Here is a 9,231-nt window from a genome sequence, read left to right on the forward strand (position 1 = left end):
CAGAAGATGGCCTAATTGGCCATCATTGGGAAGAGAGGCCCCTTGGTCTTGCAAACTTTATATGCCCCAGTACAGGGGAAAGCCAGGGCCAAGAAGTGGGAGTGAGTGGGTAGGGGAGCAGGGCGGGGGAGGAGGGAGGGTATAGGGGACTTCTGGGATAGCATTTGAAATGTAAATGAAGAAAATATCCAATAGAAAAGATTTATTTTGAAATATACAACTCAGTATTGACAGAGAATCATAAACCTACACTGTGTATATTCCAATCTGAGTCTGTCTCCAAAAGTAGAGGATTCATATCCCAGGTCAAATACGGCAGAGTGGATGCTCCTTCTGCCCATCCTTTGTTCTGTCCAGGAAATTGGATGAGACTCATCCCACATGCAGAATGGCAGAATGGCAGAATGGCAGAATGGCAGAATGGCAGAATGGCAGAATGGCAGAATGGCAGAATGGCAGTGAGCTTCCCTTAGCCTGGTGATTTGGGTGTTAATCTCATCCACGGATATGCCCAGAATAATGTCTAATGAGCTATCTGAGCACCCTGCAACTGAGTCAAGTCAACACATAATTTTTTTCCCTGTGTGTCTGCACAGACTTCTCTCTACTTGATTGTATCTGAGTTTTCTCCTAAAGACACCAGTTACATTAAGCTAGGGGCAAATCTAATGACCTCTAAAGACCCCAAAGTCTCCAAACACAGTCACGTTCCGAAGTACCAAGGGGACTTGAGCATGTAAATTTGGGGAAACTGCAATTCAGCCCACAACCCCTGTTGTCACTTTCTTTCTATTGTGAAAAAAAAAAAATCTGACAAAAAGCAACTTGGGGAAGAAAGAGATTATTTTGTCTTTTACTTCCAGGTTGGCCGTCCATCACTGAGGGAAGTTGGAACAGAGACTCAAGACAGGACCCTGAAGGCAAGACTGCTTTCCATTACATGCACAATCATCTCCAAACAGGAAGCTTACAGCCAAGGAGGTATAGCAGGAACCATGGAGGGATGCTGCTTGCTGGCTCACTTTCAGGTTCATGCATAGACTAACTTTCTTATACAGGCCAGGACACCTGCCTAGAGAATGACACTGCCCTCAGTGGGCTGGGCCCTCCCATGTCAGTTAACAATTAAAACAATATACACAGACTTTCCCACAGGCCAGTCTGACACAGGTGGTTTCTCAATGGAGACTTTCCACTCAGATGGCTCTCAGCTGTGTTGAGTTGACAACCGAAGCTATCTAGGGCATCCCATGAAGAAGCCCACCCACTTGGACGATCTGTTTCACAACCTACCTACTCCTACAAGGGGCCTGTGGCAGTCCTTTGCCATGTCAAGACCTACACGACTGGCAAAGGCTTCTAGAATCCACATTCACCTCTATCCTGCTCCTCTATTCCCTGCCACCATGCCCTAGCCATAGGAGTCCTTAAGGTACCCAGAGTTAACATTCCTGTGTCATCACCACCTGTGGCATGTTAGAACCAAACATGCTCTGCTGGCGATGACATTGCCACCAGAAATAGAATAGCCTCTCTCTTTCTTCTTACTCCACCCAGTGTGAGTGCCTCTGCTAGTACAACCCAGCTGCATCTCTACAGATAACAAAACTGGCTTCCAGGCCCTGAAACCTAGGAAAAACATGGAAGGTATCTGGAGACCAAAGAGCCAACAGTTATTGCATTTGAGCAGATGTTTGAAGGAACACAGGGGTAAGCTGTACAAGTCTCGTAAAGCAATCACGACCTGAGCAGCAGTTGCAGGGTTCTGCAGTAGGATCCAGTTGGACCCCCTGTCTTAGCTATGGCTACTATTTAATGTAAAAGCATCATGACCAAAAGCAAGATGGGGAGAAAAAAGTTAATTTGACTTATACTTCCACATTGTAGTCCATAGCTAAAGGAAGTCAGGACAGGAACTCAAGCAGTCTAGGAACCTGGAGGCAAGAGGTAATGCGACTATCATGGAAGGGTGCTGCTTACTGGATTGCCCCCCATGGCTTGCTCAGCCTGCTTTCTCATAGAATCCAGGACCACCAGCAAAGAGATCATTACCCACAGTGGGATGAGCCCTCCCCCATCAATCACTAATTAAGAAAATACCCTACAGGCTTGCCTGCAGCCCCATCTGATGGGGGTATTTTCTTAAGTTGTCCTTTCAGACAACTTCAGCTTGGACAAACTGACATAAAACTATCCAGAAATAAAATGGACAAAATACAGTGACAGATTAAGAAAACAGAGAGATACTGAGGGACCAGACCACAAGACCTAAATCAGATGACATATAATTTATTATATAATCCAGAACACTTTAAGAATGAAGGAGGTAATGCTACTAACAATTATAAACAGATAAACATAAAATCAAATATCACAGACTAACCAAAATATAACCTCTGTGTTAAAGCCACTGTAGTGAAGAATTTCTTTTCTGTTTGTTTATTTGTTTCCCACTCAATGACAAGTCACTGGAGAGTTTACCAATAGTGACATGATCTTACAGTTTGGAAGAAACACTCCCTTCCCTAGTTCCTGGTAGTGGGCAAAGGGATTTCTGTTGTTGGTGTTATTCTTGTATCAATCAGGGACAGAGCAGATGGCAGCCCTTTGTTCACCCTAGCTTGACACCTGGCTTGGTGACCAAACCTGTTTTATGCCTAGGACACATAAAAATCAAATCCAGGCAGTGCAGCACAGGAGGAGGAAGGCACACAGATGTTGGGAGCTATTAAGACAATGCTATCTCTGAATTGGGCCTCTCCCCCAGAGAAGAAAAGAGGGTCAAAAGCGGGCCACCAACACACCCCTCCGAGAACAACCACAGATTGTTCCAGCCCTAAGTCAGCGCCGCATGTCCTGACCTCAAGATACCCTGATACCACCAAGTTCCTGCTTCCCCGTGTAACTGCCTAAAGAATGTGCAATTCTATTACCCCACCCCTCCCGCTGATAAGTACCTGTACTTCCCCTTTTGCTTGTACAATTCTACTGCCCCATCCTTCCTGCTGAAAGGCACTTCCCCTTTTGCTTGTGCATTTAAACCTTGGGCCTGGCTAATACACTGTGGCCTTGATTCAACTCAGAACGTTTCCGTGTCATTATTCGCACAAGGCCCTCGTCTCTCTCTACCCCCCAATTTGGTTCTTAGGAGAAGGTCCCCTGGAGACCCTCGAATAACTGGACCTGCTGGACGGGTCACACAGAAACATGCCTTTCACCATGCCACACTATGCAGGCAGGGAAAGATGCTCACAGACCTGCCCTCCACTCCATAGCATAGGCAGGACATAGACCCACAGAGCCCCACCTACCACCACACAGCAGAGCAAGGGAAGAGGAAAACAGACAGAGACCTGTGGACCACCAGTATGGAGAACTGACCCTATAACTAGCCAGCTGAAGCATTTAAAAGACTGGGCCTTGTACTTCGTCTGGAGAGCACAGTAGAGCTAGCCCTAGTGGCAGGAACACAAGTGAGACAGCCCTGAGGGTGTGAACCAGGAAGAGCTGGCCCTGCCATTACTCTGCTGTGAGGTGGCATGGGTGACCATGTGTGGCCCTCCCACTGTGACCCCTTACCACCTGCAGTCATGAGAGCAGATGAGCTGTCCCTACCTCTCACCTACTTCAGCATTCAGAAGACTGGGCCTTGCACCTCACCTGGGCAGTACAATAGAGTTAGCCACAAGGGTTTGAGAGCAGGAAAGCTGGCCCAGCCCCTCACAGGCTGCAGCACTTGGGAGAGTGGGCCTGGCACTTTGACTGGGATGCACAGTGGAGCTGGCTCTGTAGGCATGGTGCAGGTGGACAGACCTGAAGGGCACGAGAGCAAGAGAGTTGACCCTGCCTCCTGCCAGTGGTGGCATTGGGTGGCCTAGCTGGAGCATTGCTGGAGAGATCACCCTGGTGGTGCAGATAAGGGAGAGCTGGTACACTTCCCAGCTCAACTACCACCCAGGGCTCTGAGTTGGCCCACCCCAACATCTACCTCATCTGCAAACTGTTGGAGTACATGAAAGGGTCTGTCTTGCTGTTCCAAAGCTCCAGAATCTCCATGATACAGGGCAACAACAGGATATCTGAGAGAAATCTTGATGAGGATCCAATATAGATGGTGTCACAGAAGCCAGAGATCTCAAAGTAGACCAATGACTCATTGCAATGAACATTTGCAAGTGAAGATGTGTGGACCCAGGGATACACTGTGGGACACACTGACATACTACAATTTCCATGATGAGATTTTTCTGTGTGAGTGAGTGTGTGTGTGTGTGTGTGTGTTTATTTTAGGGGAAGGTTGCAAGAGTGAAGAGCAGATATGAGAGGGTGAGGGGATGTAAAATTCACAAAGAATCAATAAAAACTTTTTAAAAAAAAAGGAATAATGGCTTTTGTGCTGATAATGGGAGGTAGACAGTCAATGTTGAAGCATGTTGCAATCATCCAAGTGATGGATTGTGATAACTGGAATCAAAGCAGTCACCGTAACAGAAATTTATTGATAAATTAGATATGGAGTTCAATAAGATAAAAACTGAGATGACTGTAGTCGCCAAAAGAAAAATTTCTATTGTCCCACCCCTCCCGCTGATAACTACATGTACTTCCCCTTTTGCTTGTGCAATTCTACTGCCCCACCCTTCCTGCTAAAAGGCACTTCCCCTTTTGCTGGTGCATTTAAACCTTGGGCCTGGCTAATACATTGATGTTTAAAAAAACAAAAAAAACCTGAGATGACGCTGAGACAGTTCAGGCAACTCTTAGCACAAAAGTTAGAGTGGCCTTTTGTGTAGTTAGGTTTTATTGCTGAAATAAAACACTGACTAGAAGTTACATGAGGGGGAAAGGGTTTATTTCTTCTTTAACCTTCACATAACCATCCATCATCAAGGGAAGTCAAGCAGGAGGAACTCAAGCAGGGCAGGAACCTGAAGGCAGGGACTGAAGCAGAAGCCTGGAGGAGCCCTGCTGCTCACTGGCTTGCTCCTCTGCTTTGTCTACAACTCAGGACCACCTGCTGAGGGTGGCACCACCCACGTGAACAGGACCCTCCCACACTATTCATTAATCAAGAAAATGACCTGCAGAGTTGCCTACATGCCAATCTCATGAAGGCCTGTCTCAATTAAGAGTCCCTCTTGACACATACCTAAACAACAGACCCTTGGCCCCTGCACCTTTTCTTATCTTGTTCTATTCAGTCCTTCAGTGGTCTTACTGATTGGATATGCTGTGCTCTGGTCCTGATATCCAAATTAGTATCCTGATCTTGACTATCCAGCTGTGGTTCACCCAATTGAACCAATTGAAGAGTTAACCGGAACAAGATCCTTCAATCCCAAGGGAACGTCTGTCCTCTCCCTTTCAACCCTTTTCATCCTTTGCTCCTCCCCCTCCCCAGCTAGCTGAGAGTCATCCAGAGAGCTCTAGGCGACAAGAGCAGCATTGCCTCCATGGGTTCCTTGCTTGCTTGCTTTCTCTCCCACATTGTATCCAAGTCGTCAGCCACACCTTAGAGCTTTATCTTAAATGTCCCATAAACCCCTCCCATTGTCACTATTCCCATCCCCATGGCCCCACTCTTATCCGCACCCTACCTCCCTCGGATCATGGCCCCATTCCCAACGTTTCCTTTGTTCTTCATTTGATCCTCGATAACCTATCTTCACACAGCAAGAATCACCATTCTATCAATACATATCGCAGATCTTGTATAGCATCTGCCTGTTCCCCATCTTCTCTTGAAAATATATTGCCTTCTCTATGACTCAACATTTGCATTAGATTCAACTGAGGAACCAGAAAATCCTTCAGAGCTCTCCAAAACCGTCAAGACACAAGCCTAGAGTTCACAAAGTTTAGCAGATGTCCTTGGACCTTGCATTTTATTCTCGGCCCTTTAAAAAGTGTGTGTGTGTGTGTGTGTGTGTTGCTTAATGGAGTTTTAGGACATCAAATATGGCAAAATATACAGAAATCCTCATTATTCCAGGGTCTTGATAGATGTCTCCTGGTTCCTTCACATACTCCCCAGTATCTCTTCNCCCCCCCCCCTCTTCTTCTTTCTTTAGTGTATCTTTCTTCTGGAATCAATCGTTAGCTTTGTACGGGTCAGCCAATGGATGTCTTGGCAAAATAAAGTGGAAAAATGAAGCAGTAGCAGGAGGCTTAGACATTCCCAACCCCCATTCTGAATGTCCTAAGCAAAGACACTCAAGTTAGGACAGAAAAGGGTGTCATTGATATTGACTCTGTTCTTTGGCTTCTCTTGAATAGAAAAGACCTGCTTTCCAGCCTGGATTTATGTATGAATGACCAATTTCTTCTGTGTCCAAGAGTAATGAGATCTCTGAAATATATAGGCTCTGAGAGGAGAATTCAGTGTGGAACTGGTTTCATTTGATAGGATACTTAAATCTCAGTGCCCACAGAGAAACTATTTTGTTGAAACATAAGAGTGTTTGGCTCATGCCATATCTTTATTTATGTAACAATGCTTAGATTAGTGGGGGTGAGAGGAATGCTGTATGCAGACCTCCTAAAAGAAACCTACTCTGATACCACACTTGCCCATTTTACGATAGGGACATGGGGAACAGACAGCAAACCTTTGTAGGGGAATAAAGACCTCTAAGCTATTAGGTTCCTGGAAATCTCTTTATGTGGAAAAATATGATCATAAATAACAACCAGCAAATTACAGGCTGAGCAGGTTGCTGGCATGATTTGTCGGACATTTCTATCAGAACTGGGCCCTGATGACTGACTACACATGCAAAATGTTATCAGGGAGATGCAGCAGACTAAATAGCCTTCTGCCACTTACTGCTGTTAGATTTGATGATGGTTTCCTACACGCTTTAGAGAGAATGCATCCTTTGTCTGAGGTTTTCAAAAATGATGTTCTGTTTTGTTGATGAGGAAACCATCTTTGGCCTCTGGCTTTGTGGCTCTGGTTCTGAGGCTACTCAGCCGTAAAGCAGCACTTCCCACCTGGAGGCACAGCCCAAGGGAAGAGGAGGCCCTTCTCCCACTGGAATGAGTTCATGGTGTAGAAAAGTCGACACACCAAAACTAGGTGAGTAGGGCTGACAAGATGGCTCAGTGAGTAATGCTGGCATTTGCTGCCAAGCCTGATGACCCAAGTTTGGTTTCTAGAGTCCACACAGCAGAAGGAGAGGATTAACTCCCACGCTTGCCCTGGCATCATCACCACCGATAAATAAATCAATCAATAAATACATTTTTAAAAAATTAAAAACAACTGGTGACCTGGGAAGTTGTATTTAGCAACAACCCAACTAAAATAAATGAGCTGGGGCAAAAAGAACAGAAATCGCTATGCAAACTTGATAACTCTATTACTGAATTCAATGAGTGTCTCTCTATGGTCCTGTCTTAGTCAGGGTTACTATTAGCTGTGATGAAGCACCATGCCACAAAGCTATTTGGAGAGGAAAGGGTTTATTAGGCCTAAACTTCTGCATTGTAGTTCATCACTGAAAGAAGTCAGGACAGGAATTCAAATAGGACTGGAACCAGGAGGCAGGAGCTGATGCAGAGGCCATGAGCGGTGTCGATTCTAGCGTGCTCCGTGTGGCTTATTCAACCTGATTTCTTATAAAACCCCGGGCCACCAGACCAGAAATAGCACCACCCACAATGGCTGGGCCCTCCCATCAATAACTAATTAAGAAAAGGCCTTACAGCCAGATCTTATAAAGGTTTGTTGTTTTTTTTTTTTTTTCTCAATTGAGGTGACATTTTCTCTTTTCATGTGATTTAGCTTGTGTCAAATTGATATAAAACTAACCAAGACAGGTCCTTAGGCCAAATAATTTTAAGTTCTCCTTCTAAACATGTGTCCAGGCAGAAAACGTTCAGTTATTCAATGCCTTTGTTTTCCATATCAGTAATTAACAACAGCAAGAAACTGAACGTGGTGACCCCAAATTCCAAAACACTCTTGCTTTCATTCAAAGGGAACTTGACTTCCTTTTCCTTAAAGCCCTCCTAGCAGGCTGTGCAAGGCTGAAAACCAGCACCCAGAAGTTACAAGCAGGGAGGTGGCAAGCAGACGTCTCTGGAGCTCAAGAGATTGGTCAGCAGTTGGAGGTGTGGCCTTGTTGGTGTAGTTATGGCCTTGTTGGAGTAGGTGTGTCACTGTGGACATGAACTTTAATACCCTCATCTTATCTGCCTGGAAGCCAGTCTTCTCTTGTTTGCCTTTGGAACAATATGTAGAACCCTTGGATCTTCTACTGCCATGCCTGCCTGGACAATGCCTTGCTTCCCCTATGATGATAATGGACTGAACCTCGGAACTTGTAAGCCAGCTCCAATTAAATGTCATCCTTATAAAATCTGCCTTGATCATGGTGTCTGTTCACAGCCATAAAACCCTAACTAAGACAGCAACGAAGATCATTGTCATTTCAAATAGCTAGCTGTTGCTTCTCAGGACAGCCCACTGGAGAACATGAAGTATCTCTCCAGTTCTAGGCTTCAACTTCAGAGACCTCCATGGCAGGGTCTTTTCCATATATATCTGCCAAAATGAAGAAACATCCTCCAAATGAGCTACTGCACAAGAAGCCAACTCAGATTTCAAAGAAGTGTCCATCCTTCTCACAGAATTCACACTTATAGCTGCTCTGTAGGTCCACCAAACACCTACTTTTTTATACAATAAAGCTATGGTCAATTTCCATGTAGTGACAGAAATGCTAGACAGTAGTCATGCATGATGTCACGTTGACCTTACTACCACTGCAAGGAAAAGGTGACATCATTATCTCACAGATGAAAATATAATAAATTACTTACTCAACACTTATAGCTAAGAAACAACCCAACTAGTACCTGGACCCAGGTCATCTTACTCCAAAACTTTAGTATTTACCATTTGAATGATAGGGTTTAAGTGTATAGCCCAAATTTCAGGGACTGGAACATCCAAATAAGACATAATTACTAAAGTCATACGCTAATGGTACCTCAGAGATGAGAACTCAGGAGGTGACTGGGTCCTCAATGTTATTTTATTTGTGGTTTGTTATGTGTCTTAGTCAGGGTTTCTATTCCTGCACAAACATCATGACCAAGAAGCAAGTTGGGGAGGAAAGGGTTTATTCAGCTTACACTTCCATGCTGCTGTTCATCACCAAAGGAAGTCAGGACTGGAACTCAGACAGGTCAGGGAGCAGGAGCTGATACAGAGGCCATGGAGGG

At 45.0% G+C, this 9,231-nt stretch overlaps 1 non-coding gene across 1 annotated transcript; it reads left to right on the forward strand.

Moving 5' to 3' along the window:
• Nucleotides 1-2,527: 2,527 nt before the first annotated feature.
• On the forward strand, nucleotides 2,528-2,670 carry LOC115029781. Its single transcript, XR_003835347.1, has one exon. It is a non-coding gene; the product is annotated as a small nucleolar RNA SNORA48 (small nucleolar RNA).
• Nucleotides 2,671-9,231: the final 6,561 nt, after the last annotated feature.

This window comes from Mus caroli, chromosome 17 (assembly GCF_900094665.2).
Source record: "Mus caroli chromosome 17, CAROLI_EIJ_v1.1, whole genome shotgun sequence".
In the NCBI taxonomy this organism is placed as follows: Eukaryota; Metazoa; Chordata; class Mammalia; order Rodentia; family Muridae; genus Mus; species Mus caroli.